This window comes from Oncorhynchus mykiss, unplaced genomic scaffold, assembly GCF_013265735.2.
Source record: "Oncorhynchus mykiss isolate Arlee unplaced genomic scaffold, USDA_OmykA_1.1 un_scaffold_342, whole genome shotgun sequence".
NCBI classification, from domain to species: domain Eukaryota; kingdom Metazoa; phylum Chordata; class Actinopteri; order Salmoniformes; family Salmonidae; genus Oncorhynchus; species Oncorhynchus mykiss.
Window position 1 is genome coordinate 102874 of NW_023493790.1, and position 27137 is coordinate 130010.

Consider the following 27137-nt stretch of genomic DNA (forward strand, 5'->3'; position numbering starts at 1 on the left):
AAAATGCATTTTTTTGACCCCTCCGGAGGTTGAAGTTTAGTCGTGTTTCTTATACCAATCGCATCCTCTCAGATCTCCGCAAGTACATAGGGATTAGTTGTCCATTTGGGATAGGACTGCAGGCCATCTATCCCACTTCACACCTTTACACACCTGGTTATCCAGCCTTCTAGCTCTATAGGCCACAGTAGCATAGGTTACAGGTTTGTAGTCAAGCCACAGATTTCAGGAGAGATCCCATGATACACTCAACAATACAACAACACGATTCTCATGAATAACCATGAAGCCATTTGCTAAGATTTCCCCCATTTTGACATGTGGAAACCTGTTGTCACTCTTACCCTGACGGGAAGCTCCAGACACTTTTTTGGTCCTATCTGAGGCATTTTTAAATTCATGTCAAATTGGCCATATTCTGAAGACACTCTTATAGTCTGCAGGGTAATCGAACTGGCCACATCTAAAGTCAAGCCACAGGTAACAGGTGAGAAACCTTGTTAAACCCTAAAAGAAAAAGAAAAAACTTGATTGCATTGAAAATAACCATTAAGTCATTCAGGTCGCAGACTCCCCTATAGGCATGGTTTGAAACCCCCTCCTGACAATTTTTTAGCGCCTGCATGTCATGCACCTTTGTAAAATCCAGTTGAAAAATAAATGACTTAAGGTAAAGTAAACGAGCTTCAATGCCATACAGCACTCCTTCCGTGGCCTCCAACTGCTCTTAAACGCTAGTAAAACCAAATGCATGCTTTTCAACCGTTCGCTGCCTGCACCCGCACGCCTGACCAGCATCACCACCCTGGATGGTTCCGACCTTGAATATGTGGACATCTATAAGTACCTAGGTGTCTGGCTAGACTCTAAACTCTCCTTCCAGACCCATATCAAACATCTCCAATCGAAAATCAAATCAAGAGTCGGCTTTCTATTCCGCAACAAAGCCTCCTTCACTCACGCCGCCAAACTTACCCTAGTAAAACTGACTATCCTACCGATCCTCGACTTCGGCGACGTCATCTACAAAATTGCTTCCAACACTCTACTCAGCAAACTGGATGCAGTTTATCACAGTGCCATCCGTTTTGTCACCAAAGCACCTTATACCACCCACCACTGCGACTTGTATGCTCTAGTCGGCTGGCCCTCGCTACATATTCGTCGCCAGACCCACTGGCTCCAGGTCATCTACAAGTCCATGCTAGGTAAAGCTCCGCCTTATCTCAGTTCACTGGTTACGATGGCAACACCCATCCGTAGCACGCGCTCCAGCAGGTGTATCTCACTGATCATCCCTAAAGCCAACACCTCATTTGGCCGCCTTTCGTTCCAGTTCTCTGCTGCCTGTGACTGGAACGAATTGCAAAAATCGCTGAAGTTGGAGACTTTTATCTCCCTCACCAACTTCAAACATCTGCTATCCGAGCAGCTAACCGATCGCTGCAGCTGTACATAGTCTATTGGTAAATAGCCCACCCATTTTCACCTACCTCATCCCCATACTGTTTTTATTTATTTATTTTTATTTTTCTGCTCTTTTGCACACCAATCTCTACCTGTACATAACCATCTGATCATTTATCACTCCAGTGTTAATCTGCATAATTGTAATTATTTGCCTACCTTCTCATGCCTTTTGCACACAATGTATATATAGACTCCCCTTTTTCCTACTGTGTTATTGACTTGTTAATTGTTTACTCCATGTGTAACTCTGTGTTGTCTGTTCACACTGCTATGCCTTATCTTGGCCAGGTCGCAGTTGCAAATGAGAACTTGTTCTCAACTAGCCTACCTGGTTAAATAAAGGTGAAATAAAAATAAAATAAAAAAATAAAAATAAATGACACCTAGTTAATATGAGTAGTGAATAACTATCGTATTTTTAATATTCTGCAAAAACAGCTAGTTGATGAGAGGCTGAAAGAGAATTGCAAGAATCGCGCAATTTCACAGGCGGGCCCCAAACAGGCAAATAACAAAAATAATCTCGGAACGCAGAACTCGTCGGTCGTTGTCAGTGGATTGTATTGGCGGGAAGAACAAAAATATCGTCTGCAGGGTAATCGAAGTCGCCGCATCTAATGTCAAGTCACAGGTGAGCTGCCTTGTTAAACCCTAAAAATAAATAATAACACGATTGCGTTAAAATGACCCATTAAGCCATTTGTAAGGATTTCCCCCATGTGGACCTGTTGTCACTCTTACCCTGATGGTTGCTGATATTTCCAGACACTTTTTCAGTCTTATCTGAGGAATTTTATCATTTATATCAGAATGGCCATATTCTGATGCCAGTTTAGCGCTCATTCAATGGCGATTTACTACTCTTTCCCATTGAAGGCCATATTGAGGTTAACCTGTCTACGATATTGGTTCCCAATTGGGAATCAACCCTCCCACATTCAGCTGAAACGGTGGCGCATGGACTTTTTAATTTATAAAAACAAATGACTATTGAAAGTGCAAGTCAGTATCGTGCATAGTTGTTCTGGTCTCTGTGGTGATTTTAGAGCGTTGTTCATATTTCTACTTTTACCGCATACACTTTAACCCGATGCCCAGTTACTGTGCTGTAGTCAGGATGGCCGAGCGGTCTAAGGCGCTGTGTTCAGGTTGCAGTCTCCCATGGAGGCGTGGGTTCAAATCCCACTTCTGACAGTTTTTTAGTGCCTCTCAGGAGTCATGCTGCTCAGCAGTAATAATAAGAATGATGAAATAACAACTTCACACAGTGAAATAACAATTCATAATAAACACTCTCAAATGCAGACCTTCTGGAGCTGAGCAAAGATCAAGGTTAAATAAGAAAACAGCTGGACTTAATAACAAATGAATGAGGGGAAAATTTTGTGTTATTGCATTATAATGAGTTACTGCATTATCTTTCAGTTGTTAAATTTCACTTTCTGTAGGCTATGCCTGTTGGCCCATTCACTCCTAACAAGCCTGTTTTCTTCTGTCAACGTTGTAGTGGCCGAGTGGTTAAGGCGATGGACTAGAAATCCATTAGAATCTTCCTGCGTAGGTTCAAATCCTGCCGACAATGAAAATGCATTTTTTTGACCCCTCCGGAGGTTGAAGTTTAGTCGTGTTTCTTATACCAATCGCATCCTCTCAGATCTCCGCAAGTACATAGGGATTAGTTGTCCATTTGGGATAGAACTGCAGGCCATCTATCCCACTTCACACCTTTACACACCTGGTTATCCAGCCTTCTAGCTCTATAGGCCACAGTAGCATAGGTTACAGGTTTGTAGTCAAGCCACAGATTTCAGGGGAGATCCCATGATACACTCAACAATACAACAACACGATTCTCATGAATAACCATTAAGCCATTTGCTAAGATTTCCCCCATTTTGACATGTGGAAACCTGTTGTCACTCTTACCCTGACGGGAAGCTCCAGACACTTTTTTGGTCCTATCTGAGGCATTTTTAAATTCATGTCAAATTGGCCATATTCTGAAGACACTCTTATAGTCTGCAGGGTAATCGAACTGGCCACATCTAAAGTCAAGCCACAGGTAACAGGTGAGAAACCTTGTTAAACCCTAAAAGAAAAAGAAAAAACTTGATTGCATTGGATATAACCATTAAGTCATTCAGGTCGCAGACTCCCCTATAGGCATGGTTTGAAACCCCCTCCTGACAACTTTTTAGCGCCTGCATGTCATGCACCTTTGTAAAATCCAGTTGAAAAATAAATGACTTAAGGTAAAGTAAATGACACCTAGTTAATATGAGTAGTGAATAACTATCGTATTTTTAATATTCTGCAAAAACAGCTAGTTGATGAGAGGCTGAAAGAGAATTGCAAGAATCGCGCAATTTCACAGGCGGGCCCCAAACAGGCAAATAACAAAAATAATCTCGGAACGCAGAACTCGTCGGTCGTTGTCAGTGGATTGTATTGGCGGGAAGAACAAAAATATCGTCTGCAGGGTAATCGAAGTCGCCGCATCTAATGTCAAGTCACAGGTGAGCTGCCTTGTTAAACCCTAAAAATAAATAATAACACGATTGCGTTGAAATGACCCATTAAGCCATTTGTAAGGATTGTGGACCTGTTGTCACTCTTACCCTGATGGTTGCTGATATTTCCAGACACTTTTTCAGTCTTATCTGAGGAATTTTATCATTTATATCAGAATGGCCATATTCTGATGCCAGTTTAGCGCTCATTCAATGGCGATTTACTACTCTTTCCCATTGAAGGCCATATTGAGGTTAAATCAATGACTGGACTTTTTAATTTATAAAAACAAATGACTATTGAAAGTGCAAGTCAGTATCGTGCATAGTTGTTCTGGTCTCTGTGGTGATTTTAGAGCTTTGTTCATACTTCTACTTTAACCGCATACACTTTAAACCGATACCCAGTTACTGTGCTGTAGTCAGGATGGCCGAGCGGTCTAAGGCGCTGCGTTCAGGTCGCAGTCTCCCATGGAGGCGTGTGTTCAAATCCCACTTCTGACAGTTTTTTAGTGCCTCTCAGGAGCCATGCTGCTCAGCAGTAATAATAAGAATGATGAAATAACAACTTCACACAGTGAAATAACAATTCATAATAAACACTCTCAAATGCAGACCTTCTGGAGCTGAGCAAAGATCACGGTTAAATAAGAAAACAGCTGGACTTAATAACAAATGAATGAGGGGAACATTTTGTGTTATTGCATTATAATGAGTTACTGCATTATCTTTCAGTTGTTAAATTTCACTTTCTGTAGGCTATGCCTGTTGGCCCATTCACTCCTAACAAGCCTGTTTTCTTCTGTCAACGTTGTCGTGGCCGAGTGGTTAAGGCGATGGACTAGAAATCCATTAGGATGTTCCTGCGCAGGTTCAAATCCTGCCGACAACGAAAATGCTTTTTTTTTGACCCCTCCGGAGGTGGAAGTTTAGTCGTGTTTCTTATACCAATCGCATCCTCTCAGATCTCCGCAAGTACATAGGGATTAGTTGTCCATTTGGGATAGGACTGTAGGCCATCTGTCCCACTTCACACCTTTACACACCTGGTTATCCAGCCTTCTAGCTCTTTAGGCCACAGTAGCATAGGTTACAGGTTTGTAGTCAAGCCACAGATTTCAGATGAGATCCCATGATACACTCAACAATACAACAACACGATTCTCATGAATAACCATTAAGCCATTTGCTAAGATTTCCCCCATTTTGACATGTGGAAACCTGTTGTCACTCTTACCCTGACGGGAAGCTCCAGACACTTTTTTGGTCCTATCTGAGGCATTTTTAAATTCATGTCAAATTGGCCATATTCTGAAGACACTCTTATAGTCTGCAGGGTAATCGAACTGGCCACATCTAAAGTCAAGCCACAGGTAACAGGTGAGAAACCTTGTTAAACCCTAAAATAAAAATAAAAAACTTGATTGCATTGAAAATAACCATTAAGTCATTCAGGTCGCAGACTCCCCTATAGGCATGGTTGGAAACCCCCTCCTAACAACTTTTTAGCGCCTGCATGTCATGCACCTTTGTAAAATCAAGTTGAAAAATAAATGACTTAAGGTAACGTAAATGACACCTAGTTAATATGAGTAGTGAATAACTATCATATTTTTAATATTCTGCAAAAACAGCTAGTTGATGAGAGGCTGAAAGAGAATTGCAAGAATCGCGCAATTTCACAGGCAGGCCCCAAACAGGCAAATAACAAAAATAATCTCGGAACGCAGAACTCGTCGGTCGTTGTCAGTGGATTGTATTGGCGGGAAGAACAAAAATATCGTCTGCAGGGTAATCAAAGTCGCCGCATCTAATGTCAAGTCACAGGTGAGCTGCCTTGTTAAACCCTAAAAATAAATAATAACACGATTGCGTTGAAATGACTCATTAAGCCATTTGTAAGGATTTCCCCCATGTGGACCTGTTGTCACTCTTACCCTGATGGTTGCTGATATTTCCAGACACTTTTTCAGTCTTATCTGAGGAATTTTATCATTTATATCAGAATGGCCATATTCTGATGCCAGTTTAGCGCTCATTCAATGACGATTTACTACTCTTTCCCATTGAAGGCCATATTGAGGTTAAATCAATGACTGGACTTTTTAATTTATAAAAACAAATGACTATTGAAAGTGCAAGTCAGTATCGTGCATAGTTGTTCTGGTCTCTGTGGTGATTTTAGAGCGTTGTTCATATTTCTACTTTTACCGCATACACTTTAACCCGGTACCCGGTTACTGTGCTGTAGTCAGGATGGCCGAGCGGTCTAAGGCGCTGCGTTCAGGTCGCAGTCTCCCATGGAGGAGTGGGTTCAAATCCCACTTCTGACAGTGTTTTAGTGCCTCTCAGGAGTCATGCTGCTCAGCAGTAATAATAAGAATGATGAAATAACAACTTCACACAGTGAAATAACAATTCATTATAAACACTCTCAAATGCAGACCTTCTGGAGCTGAGCAAAGATCAATGTTAAATAAGAAAACAGCTGGACTTAATAACAAATGAATGAGGGGAACATTTTGTGTTATTGCATTATAATGAGTTACTGCATTATCTTTCAGTTGTTAAATTTCACTTTCTGTAGGCTATGCCTGTTGGCCCATTCACTCCTAACAAGCTTGTTTTCTTCTGTCAACGTTATCGTGGCCGAGTGGTTAAGGCGATGGACTAGAAATCCATTAGGATCTTCCTGCGCAGGTTCAAATCCTGCCGACAACAAAAATGTATTTTTTTGACCCCTCCGGAGGTTGAAGTTTAGTCGTGTTTCTTATACCAATCGCATCCTCTCAGATCTCCGCAAGTACATAGGGATTAGTTGTCCATTTGGGATAGGACTGCAGGCCATCTGTCCCACTTCACACCTTTACACACCTGGTTATCCAGCCTTCTAGCTCTATAGGCCACAGTAGCATAGGTTACAGGTTTGTAGTCAAGCCACAGATTTCAGGTGAGATCCCATGATACACTCAACAATACAACAACACGATTCTCATGAATAACCATGAAGCCATTTGCTAAGATTTCCCCCATTTTGACATGTGGAAACCTGTTGTCACTCTTACCCTGACGGGAAGCTCCAGACACTTTTTTGGTCCTATCTGAGGCATTTTTAAATTCATGTCAAATTGGCCATATTCTGAAGACACTCTTATAGTCTGCAGGGTAATCGAACTGGCCACATCTAAAGTCAAGCCACAGGTAACAGGTGAGAAACCTTGTTAAACCCTAAAAGAAAAAGAAAAAACTTGATTGCATTGAAAATAACCATTAAGTCATTCAGGTCGCAGACTCCCCTATAGGCATGGTTTGAAACCCCCTCCTGACAACTTTTTAGCGCCTGCATGTCATGCACCTTTGTAAAATCCAGTTGAAAAATAAATGACTTAAGGTAACGTAAATGACACCTAGTTAACCTCTCTGATCTCCCAAACCCGGATCCGGTATCGTGACTACAGCCTCAAGCTCATTACCATAACGCAACGTTAACTATTCATGAAAATCGCAAATGAAATGAAATAAATATGCCATCTCGCAAGCTTAGCCTTTTGTAAACAACACTGTCATCTCAGATTTTCAAAATATGCTTCTCAACCATAGGAAAACAATAATTTGTGTAACAGTAGCTAGCAAACAAAGGATTTTACGTTAGCATTAGCGTTAGCATCCAGCACGCAACATTTCAACAAAAACATAAAAGCCTTCAAATAAAATAATTTACCTTTGAAGAACTTCTGATGTTTTCAATGAGGATACTCTCAGTTGGATAGCAGATGCTCAGTTTTTCCAAAAAGATTCTTTGTGTATTAGAAATAGCTCCGTTTTATACATCACATTTGGCTACCAAAAAAACCCCGAAAATTCAGTCCTCAAAACGCAAACTTTTTTCCAAATTAACTCCATAATATCGACTGAAAACATGGCAAACGTTGTTTAGAATCAATCATCAAGGTGTTTTTCACATATCTCTTCATTGATACATCGTTCTTGGACACATGCTTTCTCCCCTGAATCAAATGGTAAAGTACAAGCAGCTGGCAATTGCGCACCGAATTCCACGCAGGACACCAGGCGGACACTTGGAAAATGTAGTCTCTTATGGTCAATCTTCCAATGATATGCCTACAAATACGTCACAATGCTGCTAAGACCTTGGGCGAACGACAGAAAGTGTAGGCTCATTCCTTGCGCAATCACAGCCATATAAGGAGACAATGGAAAACAGAGCTTCAGAAATTCTGCTAATTCCTGGTTGATGCATCATCTTGGTTTCGCCTGTAGAATGAGTTCTGGGGCACTTACAGACAAAATCTTTGCAGATTCTGAAACTTCAGAGTGTTTTCTTTCCAAAACTGTCAAGAATATGCATAGTCGAGCATCTTTTCGTGACAAAATATCGCGCTTAAAACGGGAACGTTTTTTATCCAAAAATGAAATAGCGCCCCTAGAGATCTAACAGGCTAATAACATCAGCTGAAATGCACCCAAAACGTCCTCTGGTCCGGAAAAGTTGCGCATCAAAACTTCAAAATTACATATTATATGTCGACTAAACAGGTCAAACTAAGTGCAGAAGCAAGCTTTATGATGTTTTAGACACACAAAACAAACTTCAATCGGCCATCGTCTGCCCCTCTCTTGAGTGCTGGAACAAAGGAATGGCTGGGACCAATTCGCGCCCCTACGCACAGCCTATTTTCTCGTGGCACGCACTAATTTCACTCCCATAGGGTCAATTCTCGCGGGATTTGAACGATTCAAAGCTCTACTCAAAGAGGACATCTAGCGGAAGAGATAGAAAGTCTCCCTAGAATCATAACTGGTTGGGAAGGGTGGGGGCCATGACGTCAAAGTTGCTCCAACTTTCATGGCCACAAAAACTAGTTTGGAAGAATGCCTGCCCTGTGAGTTCTGCTATACTTACAGACATAATTCCAACGGTTTTAGAATCTTTAGAGTGTTTTCTATCCAATAATAATTTTTATTTGCATATATTAGCAATTGTTGACAGATTTTTTTTTCAGTTTACTAGGGGTACCCAATCTCTCCAAAGGGGGCATATGTCTGCCATATCCTTAACAGGTTTTAAATCAATGACTGGACTTTTTAATTTGTAAAAACAAATGACTATTGAAAGTGCAAGTCAGTATCGTGCATAGTTGTTCTGGTCTCTGTGGTGATTTTAGAGCGTTGTTCATATTTCTACTTTTAACGCATACACTTTAACCCGATACCCAGTTACTGTGCTGTAGTCAGGATGGCCGAGCGGTCTAAGGCGCTGCGTTCAGGTCGCAGTCTCCCATGGAGGCATGGGTTCAAATCCCACTTCTGACAGTTTTTTAGTTCACACAGTGAAATAACAATTCATAATAAACACTCTCAAATGCAGACCCTATCTGAGGCATTTTTAAATTCATGTCAAATTGGCCATATTCTGAAGACACTCTTATAGTCTGCAGGGTAATCGAACTGGCCACATCTAAAGTCAAGCCACAGGTAACAGGTGAGAAACCTTGTTAAACCCTAAAAGAAAAAGAAAAACTCGATTGCATTGAAAATAACCATTAAGTCATTCAGGTCGCAGACTCCCCTATAGGCATGGTTTGAAACCCCCTCCTGACAACTTTTTAGCGCCTGCATGTCATGCACCTTTGTAAAATCCAGTTGAAAAATAAATGACTTAAGGTAACGTAAATGACACCTAGTTAACCTCTCTGATCTCCCAAACCCGGATCCGGTATCGTGACTACAGCCTCAAGCTCATTACCATAACGCAACGTTAACTATTCATGAAAATCGCAAATGAAATGAAATAAATATGCCATCTCGCAAGCTTAGCTTTTTGTAAACAACACTGTCATCTCAGATTTTCAAAATATGCTTCTCAACCATAGGAAAACAATAATTTGTGTAACAGTAGCTAGCAAACAAAGGATTTTACGTTAGCATTAGCGTTAGCATCCAGCACGCAACATTTCAACAAAAACATAAAAGCCTTCAAATAAAATAATTTACCTTTGAAGAACTTCTGATGTTTTCAATGAGGATACTCTCAGTTGGATAGCAGATGCTCAGTTTTTCCAAAAAGATTCTTTGTGTATTAGAAATAGCTCCGTTTTATACATCACATTTGGCTACCAAAAAAAACCCGAAAATTCAGTCCTCAAAACGCAAACTTTTTTCCAAATTAACTCCATAATATCGACTGAAAACATGGCAAACGTTGTTTAGAATCAATCATCAAGGTGTTTTTCACATATCTCTTCATTGATACATCGTTCTTGGACACATGCTTTCTCCCCTGAATCAAATGGTAAAGTACAAGCAGCTGGCAATTGCGCACCGAATTCCACGCAGGACACCAGGCGGACACTTGGAAAATGTAGTCTCTTATGGTCAATCTTCCAATGATATGCCTACAAATACGTCACAATGCTGCTAAGACCTTGGGCGAACGACAGAAAGTGTAGGCTCATTCCTTGCGCAATCACAGCCATATAAGGAGACAATGGAAAACAGAGCTTCAGAAATTCTGCTAATTCCTGGTTGATGCATCATCTTGGTTTCGCCTGTAGAATGAGTTCTGGGGCACTTACAGACAAAATCTTTGCAGATTCTGAAACTTCAGAGTGTTTTCTTTCCAAAACTGTCAAGAATATGCATAGTCGAGCATCTTTTCGTGACAAAATATCGCGCTTAAAACGGGAACGTTTTTTATCCAAAAATGAAATAGCGCCCCTAGAGATCTAACAGGCTAATAACATCAGCTGAAATGCACCCAAAACGTCCTCTGGTCCGGAAAAGTTGCGCATCAAAACTTCAAAATTACATATTATATGTCGACTAAACAGGTCAAACTAAGTGCAGAAGCAAGCTTTATGATGTTTTAGACACACAAAACAAACTTCAATCGGCCATCGTCTGCCCCTCTCTTGAGTGCTGGAACAAAGGAATGGCTGGGACCAATTCGCGCCCCTACGCACAGCCTATTTTCTCGTGGCACGCACTAATTTCACTCCCATAGGGTCAATTCTCGCGGGATTTGAACGATTCAAAGCTCTACTCAAAGAGGACATCTAGCGGAAGAGATAGAAAGTCTCCCTAGAATCATAACTGGTTGGGAAGGGTGGGGGCCATGACGTCAAAGTTGCTCCAACTTTCATGGCCACAAAAACTAGTTTGGAAGAATGCCTGCCCTGTGAGTTCTGCTATACTTACAGACATAATTCCAACGGTTTTAGAATCTTTAGAGTGTTTTCTATCCAATAATAATTTTTATTTGCATATATTAGCAATTGTTGACAGATTTTTTTTTCAGTTTACTAGGGGTACCCAATCTCTCCAAAGGGGGCATATGTCTGCCATATCCTTAACAGGTTTTAAATCAATGACTGGACTTTTTAATTTGTAAAAACAAATGACTATTGAAAGTGCAAGTCAGTATCGTGCATAGTTGTTCTGGTCTCTGTGGTGATTTTAGAGCGTTGTTCATATTTCTACTTTTAACGCATACACTTTAACCCGATACCCAGTTACTGTGCTGTAGTCAGGATGGCCGAGCGGTCTAAGGCGCTGCGTTCAGGTCGCAGTCTCCCATGGAGGCATGGGTTCAAATCCCACTTCTGACAGTTTTTTAGTTCACACAGTGAAATAACAATTCATAATAAACACTCTCAAATGCAGACCCTATCTGAGGCATTTTTAAATTCATGTCAAATTGGCCATATTCTGAAGACACTCTTATAGTCTGCAGGGTAATCGAACTGGCCACATCTAAAGTCAAGCCACAGGTAACAGGTGAGAAACCTTGTTAAACCCTAAAAGAAAAAGAAAAACTCGATTGCATTGAAAATAACCATTAAGTCATTCAGGTCGCAGACTCCCCTATAGGCATGGTTTGAAACCCCCTCCTGACAACTTTTTAGCGCCTGCATGTCATGCACCTTTGTAAAATCCAGTTGAAAAATAAATGACTTAAGGTAACGTAAATGACACCTAGTTAACCTCTCTGATCTCCCAAACCCGGATCCGGTATCGTGACTACAGCCTCAAGCTCATTACCATAACGCAACGTTAACTATTCATGAAAATCGCAAATGAAATGAAATAAATATGCCATCTCGCAAGCTTAGCTTTTTGTAAACAACACTGTCATCTCAGATTTTCAAAATATGCTTCTCAACCATAGGAAAACAATAATTTGTGTAACAGTAGCTAGCAAACAAAGGATTTTACGTTAGCATTAGCGTTAGCATCCAGCACGCAACATTTCAACAAAAACATAAAAGCCTTCAAATAAAATAATTTACCTTTGAAGAACTTCTGATGTTTTCAATGAGGATACTCTCAGTTGGATAGCAGATGCTCAGTTTTTCCAAAAAGATTCTTTGTGTATTAGAAATAGCTCCGTTTTATACATCACATTTGGCTACCAAAAAAAACCCGAAAATTCAGTCCTCAAAACGCAAACTTTTTTCCAAATTAACTCCATAATATCGACTGAAAACATGGCAAACGTTGTTTAGAATCAATCATCAAGGTGTTTTTCACATATCTCTTCATTGATACATCGTTCTTGGACACATGCTTTCTCCCCTGAATCAAATGGTAAAGTACTAGCAGCTGGCAATTGCGCACCGAATTCCACGCAGGACACCAGGCGGACACTTGGAAAATGTAGTCTCTTATGGTCAATCTTCCAATGATATGCCTACAAATACGTCACAATGCTGCTAAGACCTTGGGCGAACGACAGAAAGTGTAGGCTCATTCCTTGCGCAATCACAGCCATATAAGGAGACAATGGAAAACAGAGCTTCAGAAATTCTGCTAATTCCTGGTTGATGCATCATCTTGGTTTCGCCTGTAGAATGAGTTCTGGGGCACTTACAGACAAAATCTTTGCAGATTCTGAAACTTCAGAGTGTTTTCTTTCCAAAACTGTCAAGAATATGCATAGTCGAGCATCTTTTCGTGACAAAATATCGCGCTTAAAACGGGAACGTTTTTTATCCAAAAATGAAATAGCGCCCCTAGAGATCTAACAGGCTAATAACATCAGCTGAAATGCACCCAAAACGTCCTCTGGTCCGGAAAAGTTGCGCATCAAAACTTCAAAATTACATATTATATGTCGACTAAACAGGTCAAACTAAGTGCAGAAGCAAGCTTTATGATGTTTTAGACACACAAAACAAACTTCAATCGGCCATCGTCTGCCCCTCTCTTGAGTGCTGGAACAAAGGAATGGCTGGGACCAATTCGCGCCCCTACGCACAGCCTATTTTCTCGTGGAACGCACTAATTTCACTCCCATAGGGTCAATTCTCGCGGGATTTGAACGATTCAAAGCTCTACTCAAAGAGGACATCTAGCGGAAGAGATAGAAAGTCTCCCCAGAATCATAACTGGTTGGGAAGGGTGGGGGCCATGACGTCAAAGTTGCTCCAACTTTCATGGCCACAAAAACTAGTTTGGAAGAATGCCTGCCCTGTGAGTTCTGCTATACTTACAGACATAATTCCAACGGTTTTAGAATCTTTAGAGTGTTTTCTATCCAATAATAATTTTTATTTGCATATATTAGCAATTGTTGACAGATTTTTTTTTCAGTTTACTAGGGGTACCGAATCTCTCCAAAGGGGGCATATGTCTGCCATATCCTAAACAGGTTTTAAATCAATGACTGGACTTTTTAATTTGTAAAAACAAATGACTATTGAAAGTGCAAGTCAGTATCGTGCATAGTTGTTCTGGTCTCTGTGGTGATTTTAGAGCGTTGTTCATATTTCTACTTTTAACGCATACACTTTAACCCGATACCCAGTTACTGTGCTGTAGTCAGGATGGCCGAGCGGTCTAAGGCGCTGCGTTCAGGTCGCAGTCTCCCATGGAGGCGTGGGTTCAAATCCCACTTCTGACAGTTTTTTAGTTCACACAGTGAAATAACAATTCATAATAAACACTCTCAAATGCAGACCCTATAAGAGGCATTTTTAAATTCATGTCAAATTGGCCATATTCTGAAGACACTCTTATAGTCTGCAGGGTATTCGAACTGGCCACATCTAAAGTCAAGCCACAGGTAACAGGTGAGAAACCTTGTTAAACCCTAAAAGAAAAAGAAAAACTCGATTGCATTGAAAATAACCATTAAGTCATTCAGGTCGCAGACTCCCCTATAGGCATGGTTTGAAACCCCCTCCTGACAACTTTTTAGCGCCTGCATGTCATGCACCTTTGTAAAATCCAGTTGAAAAATAAATTACTTAAGGTAACGTAAATGACACCTAGTTAACCTCTCTGATCTCCCAAACCCGGATCCGGTATCGTGACTACAGCCTCAAGCTCATTACCATAACGCAACGTTAACTATTCATGAAAATCGCAAATGAAATGAAATAAATATGCCATCTCGCAAGCTTAGCCTTTTGTAAACAACACTGTCATCTCAGATTTTCAAAATATGCTTCTCAACCATAGGAAAACAATAATTTGTGTAACAGTAGCTAGCAAACAAAGGATTTAGCGTTAGCATTAGCGTTAGCATCCAGCACGCAACATTTCAACAAAAACATAAAAGCCTTCAAATAAAATAATTTACCTTTGAAGAACTTCTGATGTTTTCAATGAGGATACTCTCAGTTGGATAGCAGATGCTCAGTTTTTCCAAAAAGATTCTTTGTGTATTAGAAATAGCTCCGTTTTATACATCACATTTGGCTACCAAAAAAAAACCGAAAATTCAGTCCTCAAAACGCAAACTTTTTTCCAAATTAACTCCATAATATCGACTGAAAACATGGCAAACGTTGTTTAGAATCAATCATCAAGGTGTTTTTCACATATCTCTTCATTGATACATTGTTCTTGGACACATGCTTTCTCCCCTGAATCAAATGGTAAAGTACAAGCAGCTGGCAATTGCGCACCGAATTCCACGCAGGACACCAGGCGGACACTTGGAAAATGTAGTCTCTTATGGTCAATCTTCCAATGATATGCCTACAAATACGTCACAATGCTGCTAAGACCTTGGGCGAACGACAGAAAGTGTAGGCTCATTCCTTGCGCAATCACAGCCATATAAGGAGACAATGGAAAACAGAGCTTCAGAAATTCTGCTAATTCCTGGTTGATGCATCATCTTGGTTTCACCTGTAGAATGAGTTCTGGGGCACTTACAGACAAAATCTTTGCAGATTCTGAAACTTCAGAGTGTTTTCTTTCCAAAACTGTCAAGAATATGCATAGTCGAGCATCTTTTCGTGACAAAATATTGCGCTTAAAACGGGAATGTTTTTTATCCAAAAATGAAATAGCGCCCCTAGAGATCTAACAGGCTAATAACATCAGCTGAAATGCACCCAAAACGTCCTCTGGTCCGGAAAAGTTGCACATCAAAACTTCAAAATTACATATTATATGTCGACTAAACAGGTCAAACTAAGTGCAGAAGCAAGCTTTATGATGTTTTAGACACACAAAACAAACTTCAATTCAATCGGCCATCGTCTGCCCCTCTCTTGAGTGCTCGAACAAAGGAATGGCTGGGACCAATTCGCGCCCCTACGCACAGCCTATTTTCTCGTGGAACGCACTAATTTCACTCCCATAGGGTCAATTCTCGCGGGATTTGAACGATTCAAAGCTCTACTCAAAGAGGACATCTAGCGGAAGAGATAGAAAGTCTCCCCAGAATCATAACTGGTTGGGAAGGGTGGGGGCCATGACGTCAAAGTTGCTCCAACTTTCATGGCCACAAAAACTAGTTTGGAAGAATGCCTGCCCTGTGAGTTCTGCTATACTTACAGACATAATTCCAACGGTTTTAGAATCTTTAGAGTGTTTTCTATCCAATAATAATTTTTATTTGCATATATTAGCAATTGTTGACAGATTTTTTTTTCAGTTTACTAGGGGTACCCAATCTCTCCAAAGGGGGCATATGTCTGCCATATCCTAAACAGGTTTTAAATCAATGACTGGACTTTTTAATTTGTAAAAACAAATGACTATTGAAAGTGCAAGTCAGTATCGTGCATAGTTGTTCTGGTCTCTGTGGTGATTTTAGAGCGTTGTTCATATTTCTACTTTTAACGCATACACTTTAACCCGATACCCAGTTACTGTGCTGTAGTCAGGATGGCCGAGCGGTCTAAGGCGCTGCGTTCAGGTCGCAGTCTCCCATGGAGGCGTGGGTTCAAATCCCACTTCTGACAGTTTTTTAGTTCACACAGTGAAATAACAATTCATAATAAACACTCTCAAATGCAGACCCTATAAGAGGCATTTTTAAATTCATGTCAAATTGGCCATATTCTGAAGACACTCTTATAGTCTGCAGGGTAATCGAACTGGCCACATCTAAAGTCAAGCCACAGGTAACAGGTGAGAAACCTTGTTAAACCCTAAAAGAAAAAGAAAAACTCGATTGCATTGAAAATAACCATTAAGTCATTCAGGTCGCAGACTCCCCTATAGGCATGGTTTGAAACCCCCTCCTGACAACTTTTTAGCGCCTGCATGTCATGCACCTTTGTAAAATCCAGTTGAAAAATAAATGACTTAAGGTAACGTAAATGACACCTAGTTAACCTCTCTGATCTCCCAAACCCGGATCCGGTATCGTGACTACAGCCTCAAGCTCATTACCATAACGCAACGTTAACTATTAATGAAAATCGCAAATGAAATGAAATAAATATGCCATCTCGCAAGCTTAGCCTTTTGTAAACAACACTGTCATCTCAGATTTTCAAAATATGCTTCTCAACCATAGGAAAACAATAATTTGTGTAACAGTAGCTAGCAAACAAAGGATTTAGCGTTAGCATTAGCGTTAGCATCCAGCACGCAACATTTCAACAAAAACATAAAAGCCTTCAAATAAAATAATTTACCTTTGAAGAACTTCTGATGTTTTCAATGAGGATACTCTCAGTTGGATAGCAGATGCTCAGTTTTTCCAAAAAGATTCTTTGTGTATTAGAAATAGCTCCGTTTTATACATCACATTTGGCTACCAAAAAAAACCCGAAAATTCAGTCCTCAAAACGCAAACTTTTTTCCAAATTAACTCCATAATATCGACTGAAAACATGGCAAACGTTGTTTAGAATCAATCATCAAGGTGTTTTTCACATATCTCTTCATTGATACATCGTTCTTGGACACATGCTTTCTCCCCTGAATCAAATGGTAAAGTACAAGCAGCTGGCAATTGCGCACCGAATTCCACGCAGGACACCAGGCGGACACTTGGAAAATGTAGTCTCTTATGGTCAATCTTCCAATGATATGCCTACAAATACGTCACAATGCTGCTAAGACCTTGGGCGAACGACAGAAAGTGTAGGCTCATTCCTTGCGCAATCACAGCCATATAAGGAGACAATGGAAAACAGAGCTTCAGAAATTCTGCTAATTCCTGGTTGATGCATCATCTTGGTTTCGCCTGTAGAATGAGTTCTGGGGCACTTACAGACAAAATCTTTGCAGATTCTGAAACTTCAGAGTGTTTTCTTTCCAAAACTGTCAAGAATATGCATAGTCGAGCATCTTTTCGTGACAAAATATCGCGCTTAAAACGGGAATATTTTTTATCCAAAAATGAAATAGCGCCCCTAGAGATCTAACAGGCTAATAACATCAGCTGAAATGCACCCAAAACGTCCTCTGGTCCGGAAAAGTTGCACATCAAAACTTCAAAATTACATATTATATGTCGACTAAACAGGTCAAACTAAGTGCAGAAGCAAGCTTTATGATGTTTTAGACACACAAAACAAACTTCAATTCAATCGGCCATCGTCTGCCCCTCTCTTGAGTGCTGGAACAAAGGAATGGCTGGGACCAATTCGCGCCCCTACGCACAGCCTATTTTCTCGTGGAACGCACTAATTTCACTCCCATAGGGTCAATTCTCGCGGGATTTGAACGATTCAAAGCTCTACTCAAAGAGGACATCTAGCGGAAGAGATAGAAAGTCTCCCCAGAATCATAACTGGTTGGGAAGGGTGGGGGCCATGACGTCAAAGTTGCTCCAACTTTCATGGCCACAAAAACTAGTTTGGAAGAATGCCTGCCCTGTGAGTTCTACTATACTTACAGACATAATTCCAACGGTTATAGAATCTTTAGAGTGTTTTCTATCCAATAATAATTTTTATTTGCATATATTAGCAATTGTTGACAGATTTTTTTTTCAGTTTACTAGGGGTACCCAATCTCTCCAAAGGGGGCATATGTCTGCCATATCCTAAACAGGTTTTAAATCAATGACTGGACTTTTTAATTTGTAAAAACAAATGACTATTGAAAGTGCAAGTCAGTATCGTGCATAGTTGTTCTGGTCTCTGTGGTGATTTTAGAGTGTTGTTCATATTTCTACTTTTAACACATACACTTTAACCCGATACCCAGTTACTGTGCTGTAGTCAGGATGGCCGAGCGGTCTAAGGCGCTGCGTTCAGGTCGCAGTCTCCCATGGAGGCGTGGGTTCAAATCCCACTTCTGACAGTTTTTTAGTTCACACAGTGAAATAACAATTCATAATAAACACTCTCAAATGCAGACCCTATCTGAGGCATTTTTAAATTGATGTCAAATTGGCCATATTCTGAAGACACTCTTATAGTCTGCAGGGTAATCGAACTGGCCACATCTAAAGTCAAGCCACAGGTAACAGGTGAGAAACCTTGTTAAACCCTAAAAGAAAAAGAAAAAACTCAATTGCATTGAAAATAACCATTAAGTCATTCAGGTCGCAGACTCCCCTATAGGCATGGTTTGAAACCCCCTCCTGACAACTTTTTAGCGCCTGCATGTCATGCACCTTTGTAAAATCCAGTTGAAAAATAAATGACTTAATGTAACGTAAATGACACCTAGTTAATATGAGTAGTGAATAACTATCGAATTTGTAATATTCTGCAAAAACAGCTAGTTGATGAGAGGCTGAAAGAGAATTGCAAGAATCGCGCAATTTCACAGGCGGGCCGCAAACAGGCAAATAACAAAAATAATCTAGGAACGCAGAACTCGTCGGTCGTTGTCAGTGGATTGTATTGGCGGGAAGAACAAAAATATCGTCTGCAGGGTAATCAAAGTCGCCGCATCTAATGTCAAATCACAGGTGAGCTGCCTTGTTAAACCCTGAAAATAAATAATAACACGATTGCGTTGAAATGACTCATTAAGCCATTTGTAAGGATTTCCCCCATGTGGACCTGTTGTCACTCTTACCCTGATGGTTGCTGATATTTCCAGACACTTTTTCAGTCTTATCTGAGGAATTTTATCATTTATATCAGAATGGCCATATTCTGATGCCAGTTTAGCGCTCATTCAATGACGATTTACTACTCTTTCCCATTGAAGGCCATATTGAGGTTAAATCAATGACTGGACTTTTTAATTTATAAAAACAAATGACTATTGAAAGTGCAAGTCAGTATCGTGCATAGTTGTTCTGGTCTCTGTGGTGATTTTAGAGCGTTGTTCATATTTCTACTTTTACCGCATACACTTTAACCCGATACCCAGTTACTGTGCTGTAGTCAGGATGGCCGAGCGGTCTAAGGCGCTGCGTTCAGGTCGCAGTCTCCCATGGAGGCGTGGGTTCAAATCCCTCTTCTGACAGTTTTTTAGTGCCTCTCAGGAGTCATGCTGCTCAGCAGTAATAATAAGAATGATGAAATAACAACTTCACACAGTGAAATAACAATTCATAATAAACACTCTCAAATGCAGACCTTCTGGAGCTGAGCAAAGATCAAGGTTAAATAAGAAAACAGCTGGACTTAATAACAAATGAATGAGGGGAACATTTTGTGTTATTGCATTATAATGAGTTACTGCATTATCTTTCAGTTGTTAAATTTCACTTTCTGTAGGCTATGCCTGTTGGCCCATTCACTCCTAACAAGCTTGTTTTCTTCTGTCAACGTTGTCGTGGCCGAGTGGTTAAGGCGATGGACTAGAAATCCATTAGGATCTTCCTGCGCAGGTTCAAATCCTGCCGACAACGAAAATGCATTTTTTTGACCCCTCCGGAGGTTGAAGTTTAGTCGTGTTTCTTATACCAATCGCATCCTCTCAGATCTCCGCAAGTACATAGGGATTAGTTGTCCATTTGGGATAGGACTGCAGGCCATCTGTCCCACTTCACACCTTTACACACCTGGTTATCCAGCCTTCTAGCTCTATAGGCCACAGTAGCATAGGTTACAGGTTTGTAGTCAAGCCACAGATTTCAGGTGAGATCCCATGATACACTCAACAATACAACAACACGATTCTCATGAATAACCATTAAGCCATTTGCTAAGATTTACCCCATTTTGACATGTGGAAACCTGTTGTCACTCTTACCCTGACGGGAAGCTCCAGACACTTTTTTGGTCCTATCTGAGGCATTTTTAAATTCATGTCAAATTGGCCATATTCTGAAGACACTCTTATAGTCTGCAGGGTAATCGAACTGGACACATCTAAAGTCAAGCCACAGGTAACAGGTGAGAAACCTTGTTAAACCCTAAAAGAAAAAGAAAAAACTCAATTGCATTGAAAATAACCATTAAGTCATTCAGGTCGCAGACTCCCCTATAGGCATGGTTTGAAACCCCCTCCTGACAACTTTTTAGCGCCTGCATGTCATGCACCTTTGTAAAATCCAGTTGAAAAAGAAATGACTTAAGGTAACGTAAATGACACCTAGTTAATATGAGTAGTGAATAACTATCGTATTTGTAATATTCTGCAAAAACAGCTAGTTGATGAGAGGCTGAAAGAGAATTGCAAGAATCGCGCAATTTCACAGGCGGGCCCCAAACAGGCAAATAACAAAAATAATCTAGGAACGCAGAACTCGGCGGTCGTTGTCAGTGGATTGTATTGGCGGGAAGAACAAAAATATCGTCTGCAGGGTAATCAAAGTCGCCGCATCTAATGTCAAATCACAGGTGAGCTGCCTTGTTAAACCCTGAAAATAAATAATAACACGATTGCGTTGAAATGACTCATTAAGCCATTTGTAAGGATTTCCCCCATGTGGACCTGTTGTCACTCTTACCCTGATGGTTGCTGATATTTCCAGACACTTTTTCAGTCTTATCTGAGGAATTTTATCATTTATATCAGAATGGCCATATTCTGATGCCAGTTTAGCGCTCATTCAATGACGATTTACTACTCTTTCCCATTGAAGGCCATATTGAGGTTAAATCAATGACTGGACTTTTTAATTTATAAAAACAAATGACTATTGAAAGTGCAAGTCAGTATCGTGCATAGTTGTTCTGGTCTCTGTGGTGATTTTAGAGCGTTGTTCATATTTCTACTTTTACCGCATACACTTTAACCCGATACCCAGTTACTGTGCTGTAGTCAGGATGGCAGAGCGGTCTAAGGCGCTGCGTTGAGGTCGCAGTCTCCCATGGAGGCGTGGGTTCAAATCCCACTTCTGACAGTTTTTTAGTGCCTCTCAGGAGTCATGCTGCTCAGCAGTAATAATAAGAATGATGAAATGACAACTTCACACAGTGAAATAACAATTCATAATAAACACTCTCAAATGCAGACCTTCTGGAGCTGAGCAAAGATCAAGGTTAAATAAGAAAACAGCTGGACTTAATAACAAATGAATGAGGGGAACATTTTGTGTTATTGCATTATAATGAGTTACTGCATTATCTTTCAGTTGTTAAATTTCACTTTCTGTAGGCTATGCCTGTTGGCCCATTCACTCCTAACAAGCTTGTTTTCGTCTGTCAACGTTGTCGTGGCCGAGTGGTTAAGGCGATGGACTAGAAATCCATTAGGATCTTCCTGCGCAGGTTCAAATCCTGCCGACAACGAAAATGCATTTTTTTTGACCCCTCCGGAGGTTAAAGTTTAGTCGTGTTTCTTATACCAATCGCATCCTCTCAGATCTCCGCAAGTACATAGGGATTAGTTGTCCATTTGGGATAGGACTGCAGGCCATCTGTCCCACTTCACACCTTTACACACCTGGTTATCCAGCCTTCTAGCTCTATAGGCCACAGTAGCATAGGTTACAGGTTTGTAGTCAAGCCACAGATTTCAGGTGAGATCCCATGATACACTCAACAATACAACAACACGATTCTCATGAATAACCATGAAGCCATTTGCTAAGATTTCCCCCATTTTGACATTTGGAAACCTGTTGTCACTCTTACCCTGACGGGAAGCTCCAGACACATTTTTGGTCCAATCTGAGGCATTTTTAAATTGATGTCAAATTGGCCATATTCTGAAGACACTCTTATAGTCTGCAGGGTAATCGAACTGGCCACATCTAAAGTCAAGCCACAGGTAACAGGTGAGAAACCTTGTTAAACCCTAAAAGAAAAAGAAAAAACTCAATTGCATTGAAAATAACCATTAAGTCATTCAGGTCGCAGACTCCCCTATAGGCATGGTTTGAAACCCCCTCCTGACAACTTTTTAGCGCCTGCATGTCATGCACCTTTGTAAAATCCAGTTGAAAAATAAATGACTTAAGGTAACGTAAATGACACCTAGTTAATATGAGTAGTGAATAACTATCGTATTTGTAATATTCTGCAAAAACAGCTAGTTGATGAGAGGCTGAAAGAGAATTGCAAGAATCGCGCAATTTCACAGGCGGGACCCAAACAGGCAAATAACAAAAATAATCTAGGAACGCAGAACTCGTCGGTCGTTGTTAGTGGATTGTATTGGCGGGAAGAACAAAAATATCGTCTGCAGGGTAATCAAAGTCGCCGCATCTAATGTCAAGTCACAGGTGAGCTGCCTTGTTAAACCCTAAAAATAAATAATAACACGATTGCGTTGAAATGACTCATTAAGCCATTTGTAAGGATTTCCCCCATGTGGACCTGTTGTCACTCTTACCCTGATGGTTGCTGATATTTCCAGACACTTTTTCAGTCTTATCTGAGGAATTTTATCATTTATATCAGAATGGCCATATTCTGATGCCAGTTTAGCGCTCATTCAATGACGATTTACTACTCTTTCCCATTGAAGGCCATATTGAGGTTAAATCAATGACTGGACTTTTTAATTTATAAAAACAAATGACTATTGAAAGTGCAAGTCAGTATCGTGCATAGTTGTTCTGGTCTCTGTGGTGATTTTAGAGCGTTGTTCATATTTCTACTTTTACCGCATACACTTTAACCCGATACCCAGTTACTGTGCTGTAGTCAGGATGGCCGAGCGGTCTAAGGCGCTGCGTTCAGGTCGCAGTCTCCCATGGAGGCGTGGGTTCAAATCCCACTTCTGACAGTTTTTTAGTGCCTCTCAGGAGTCATGCTGCTCAGCAGTAATAATAAGAATGATGAAATAACAACTTCACACAGTGAAATAACAATTCATAATAAACACTCTCAAATGCAGACCTTCTGGAGCTGAGCAAAGATCAAGGTTAAATAAGAAAACAGCTGGACTTAATAACAAATGAATGAGGGGAACATTTTGTGTTATTGCATTATAATGAGTTACTGCATTATCTTTCAGTTGTTAAATTTCACTTTCTGTAGGCTATGCCTGTTGGCCCATTCACTCCTAACAAGCTTGTTTTCTTCTGTCAACGTTGTCGTGGCCGAGTGGTTAAGGCAATGGACTAGAAATCCATAAGGATCTTCCTGCGCAGGTTCAAATCCTGCCGACAACAAAAATGCATTTTTTTTGACCCCTCCGGAGGTTGAAGTTTAGTCGTGTTTCTTATACCAATCGCATCCTCTCAGATCTCCGCAAGTACATAGGGATTAGTTGTCCATTTGGGATAGGACTGCAGGCCATCTGTCCCACTTCACACCTTTACACACCTGGTTATCCAGCCTTCTAGCTCTATAGGCCACAGTAGCATAGGTTACAGGTTTGTAGTCAAGCCACAGATTTCAGGTGAGATCCCATGATACACTCAACAATACAACAACACGATTCTCATGAATAACCATGAAGCCATTTGCTAAGATTTCCCCCATTTTGACATGTGGAAACCTGTTGTCACTCTTACCCTGACGGGAAGCTCCAGACACATTTTTGGTCCAATCTGAGGCATTTTTAAATTGATGTCAAATTGGCCATATTCTGAAGACACTCTTATAGTCTGCAGGGTAATCGAACTGGCCACATCTAAAGTCAAGCCACAGGTAACAGGTGAGAAACCTTGTTAAACCCTAAAAGAAAAAGAAAAAACTCAATTGCATTGAAAATAACCATTAAGTCATTCAGGTCGCAGACTCCCCTATAGGCATGGTTTGAAACCCCCTCCTGACAACTTTTTAGCGCCTGCATGTCATGCACCTTTGTAAAATCCAGTTGAAAAATAAATGACTTAAGGTAACGTAAATGACACCTAGTTAATATGAGTAGTGAATAACTATCGTATTTGTAATATTCTGCAAAAACAGCTAGTTGATGAGAGGCTGAAAGAGAATTGCAAGAATCGCGCAATTTCACAGGCGGGACCCAAACAGGCAAATAACAAAAATAATCTAGGAACGCAGAACTCGTCGGTCGTTGTTAGTGGATTGTATTGGCGGGAAGAACAAAAATATCGTCTGCAGGGTAATCAAAGTCGCCGCATCTAATGTCAAGTCACAGGTGAGCTGCCTTGTTAAACCCTAAAAATAAATAATAACACGATTGCGTTGAAATGACTCATTAAGCCATTTGTAAGGATTTCCCCCATGTGGACCTGTTGTCACTCTTACCCTGATGGTTGCTGATATTTCCAGACACTTTTTCAGTCTTATCTGAGGAATTTGATCATTTATATCAGAATGGCCATATTCTGATGCCAGTTTAGCGCTCATTCAATGACGATTTACTACTCTTTCCCATTGAAGGCCATATTGAGGTTAAATCAATGACTGGACTTTTTAATTTATAAAAACAAATGACTATTGAAAGTGCAAGTCAGTATCGTGCATAGTTGTTCTGGTCTCTGTGGTGATTTTAGAGCGTTGTTCATATTTCTACTTTTACCGCATACACTTTAACCCGATACCCAGTTACTGTGCTGTAGTCAGGATGGCCGAGCGGTCTAAGGCACTGCGTTCAGGTCGCAGTCTCCCATGGAGGCGTGGGTTCAAATCCCACTTCTGACAGTTTTTTAGTGCCTCTCAGGAGTCATGCTGCTCAGCAGTAATAATAAGAATGATGAAATAACAACTTCACACAGTGAAATAACAATTCATAATAAACACTCTCAAATGCAGACCTTCTGGAGCTGAGCAAAGATCAAGGTTAAATAAGAAAACAGCTGGACTTAATAACAAATGAATGAGGGGAACATTTTGTGTTATTGCATTATAATGAGTTACTGCATTTTCTTTCAGTTGTTAAATTTCACTTTCTGTAGGCTATGCCTGTTGGCCCATTCACTCCTAACAAGCTTGTTTTCTTCTGTCAACGTTGTCGTGGCCGAGTGGTTAAGGCAATGGACTAGAAATCCATAAGGATCTTCCTGCGCAGGTTCAAATCCTGCCGACAACAAAAATGCATTTTTTTTGACCCCTCCGGAGGTTGAAGTTTAGTCGTGTTTCTTATACCAATCGCATCCTCTCAGATCTCCGCAAGTACATAGGGATTAGTTGTCCATTTGGGATAGGACTGCAGGCCATCTGTCCCACTTCACACCTTTACACACCTGGTTATCCAGCCTTCTAGCTCTATAGGCCACAGTAGCATAGGTTACAGGTTTGTAGTCAAGCCACAGATTTCAGGTGAGATCCCATGATACACTCAACAATACAACAACACGATTCTCATGAATAACCATGAAGCCATTTGCTAAGATTTCCCCCATTTTGACATGTGGAAACCTGTTGTCACTCTTACCCTGACGGGAAGCTCCAGACACATTTTTGGTCCAATCTGAGGCATTTTTAAATTGATGTCAAATTGGCCATATTCTGAAGACACTCTTATAGTCTGCAGGGTAATCGAACTGGCCACATCTAAAGTCAAGCCACAGGTAACAGGTGAGAAACCTTGTTAAACCCTAAAAGAAAAAGAAAAAACTCAATTGCATTGAAAATAACCATTAAGTCATTCAGGTCGCAGACTCCCCTATAGGCATGGTTTGAAACCCCCTCCTGACAACTTTTTAGCGCCTGCATGTCATGCACCTTTGTAAAATCCAGTTGAAAAATAAATGACTTAAGGTAACGTAAATGACACCTAGTTAATATGAGTAGTGAATAACTATCGTATTTGTAATATTCTGCAAAAACAGCTAGTTGATGAGAGGCTGAAAGAGAATTGCAAGAATCGCGCAATTTCACAGGCGGGACCCAAACAGGCAAATAACAAAAATAATCTAGGAAAGCAGAACTCGTCGGTCGTTGTTAGTGGATTGTATTGGCGGGAAGAACAAAAATATTGTCTGCAGGGTAATCAAAGTCGCCGCATCTAATGTCAAGTCAGAGGTGAGCTGCCTTGTTAAACCCTAAAAATAAACAATAACACGATTGCGTTGAAATGACTCATTAAGCCATTTGTAAGGATTTCCCCCATGTGGACCTGTTGTCACTCTTACCCTGATGGTTGCTGATATTTCCAGACACTTTTTCAGTCTTATCTGAGGAATTTTATCATTTATATCAGAATGGCCATATTCTGATGCCAGTTTAGCGCTCATTCAATGACGATTTACTACTCTTTCCCATTGAAGGCCATATTGAGGTTAAATCAATGACTGGACTTTTTAATTTATAAAAACAAATGACTATTGAAAATGCAAGTCAGTATCGTGCATAGTTGTTCTGGTCTCTGTGGTGATTTTAGAGCGTTGTTCATATTTCTACTTTTACCGCATACACTTTAACCCGATACCCAGTTACTGTGCTGTAGTCAGGATGGCCGAGCGGTCTAAGGCGCTGCGTTCAGGTCGCAGTCTCCCATGGAGGCGTGGGTTCAAATCCCACTTCTGACAGTTTTTTAGTGCCTCTCAGGAGTCATGCTGCTCAGCAGTAATAATAAGAATGATGAAATAACAACTTCACACAGTGAAATAACAATTCATAATAAACACTCTCAAATGCAGACCTTCTGGAGCTGAGCAAAGATCAAGGTTAAATAAGAAAACAGCTGGACTTAATCACAAATGAATGAGGGGAACATTTTGTGTTATTG

The 27137-nt window shown here is 40.5% G+C and overlaps 12 non-coding genes across 12 annotated transcripts; all 12 read left to right on the forward strand.

Moving 5' to 3' along the window:
* Window positions 1–4790: 4790 nt before the first annotated feature.
* Window positions 4791–4872, forward strand: trnas-aga. Its single transcript has one exon. It is a non-coding gene; the product is annotated as a tRNA-Ser (tRNA).
* Window positions 4873–6619: 1747 nt separating this feature from the next.
* trnas-aga lies at window positions 6620–6701 on the forward strand. Its single transcript has one exon. It is a non-coding gene; the product is annotated as a tRNA-Ser (tRNA).
* Window positions 6702–13819: 7118 nt separating this feature from the next.
* Window positions 13820–13902, forward strand: trnal-cag. The gene has a single exon. It is a non-coding gene; the product is annotated as a tRNA-Leu (tRNA).
* Window positions 13903–16118: 2216 nt separating this feature from the next.
* Window positions 16119–16201, forward strand: trnal-cag. The gene has a single exon. It is a non-coding gene; the product is annotated as a tRNA-Leu (tRNA).
* A 2216-nt stretch (window positions 16202–18417) lies between these two features.
* Window positions 18418–18500, forward strand: trnal-cag. The gene has a single exon. It is a non-coding gene; the product is annotated as a tRNA-Leu (tRNA).
* Window positions 18501–19928: 1428 nt separating this feature from the next.
* trnas-aga lies at window positions 19929–20010 on the forward strand. Its single transcript has one exon. It is a non-coding gene; the product is annotated as a tRNA-Ser (tRNA).
* A 1357-nt stretch (window positions 20011–21367) lies between these two features.
* Window positions 21368–21450, forward strand: trnal-gag. The gene has a single exon. It is a non-coding gene; the product is annotated as a tRNA-Leu (tRNA).
* Window positions 21451–21756: 306 nt separating this feature from the next.
* trnas-aga lies at window positions 21757–21838 on the forward strand. The gene has a single exon. It is a non-coding gene; the product is annotated as a tRNA-Ser (tRNA).
* A 1358-nt stretch (window positions 21839–23196) lies between these two features.
* trnal-cag lies at window positions 23197–23279 on the forward strand. Its single transcript has one exon. It is a non-coding gene; the product is annotated as a tRNA-Leu (tRNA).
* Window positions 23280–23585: 306 nt separating this feature from the next.
* Window positions 23586–23667, forward strand: trnas-aga. The gene has a single exon. It is a non-coding gene; the product is annotated as a tRNA-Ser (tRNA).
* Window positions 23668–25414: 1747 nt separating this feature from the next.
* On the forward strand, window positions 25415–25496 carry trnas-aga. Its single transcript has one exon. It is a non-coding gene; the product is annotated as a tRNA-Ser (tRNA).
* Window positions 25497–26854: 1358 nt separating this feature from the next.
* trnal-cag lies at window positions 26855–26937 on the forward strand. Its single transcript has one exon. It is a non-coding gene; the product is annotated as a tRNA-Leu (tRNA).
* Window positions 26938–27137: the final 200 nt, after the last annotated feature.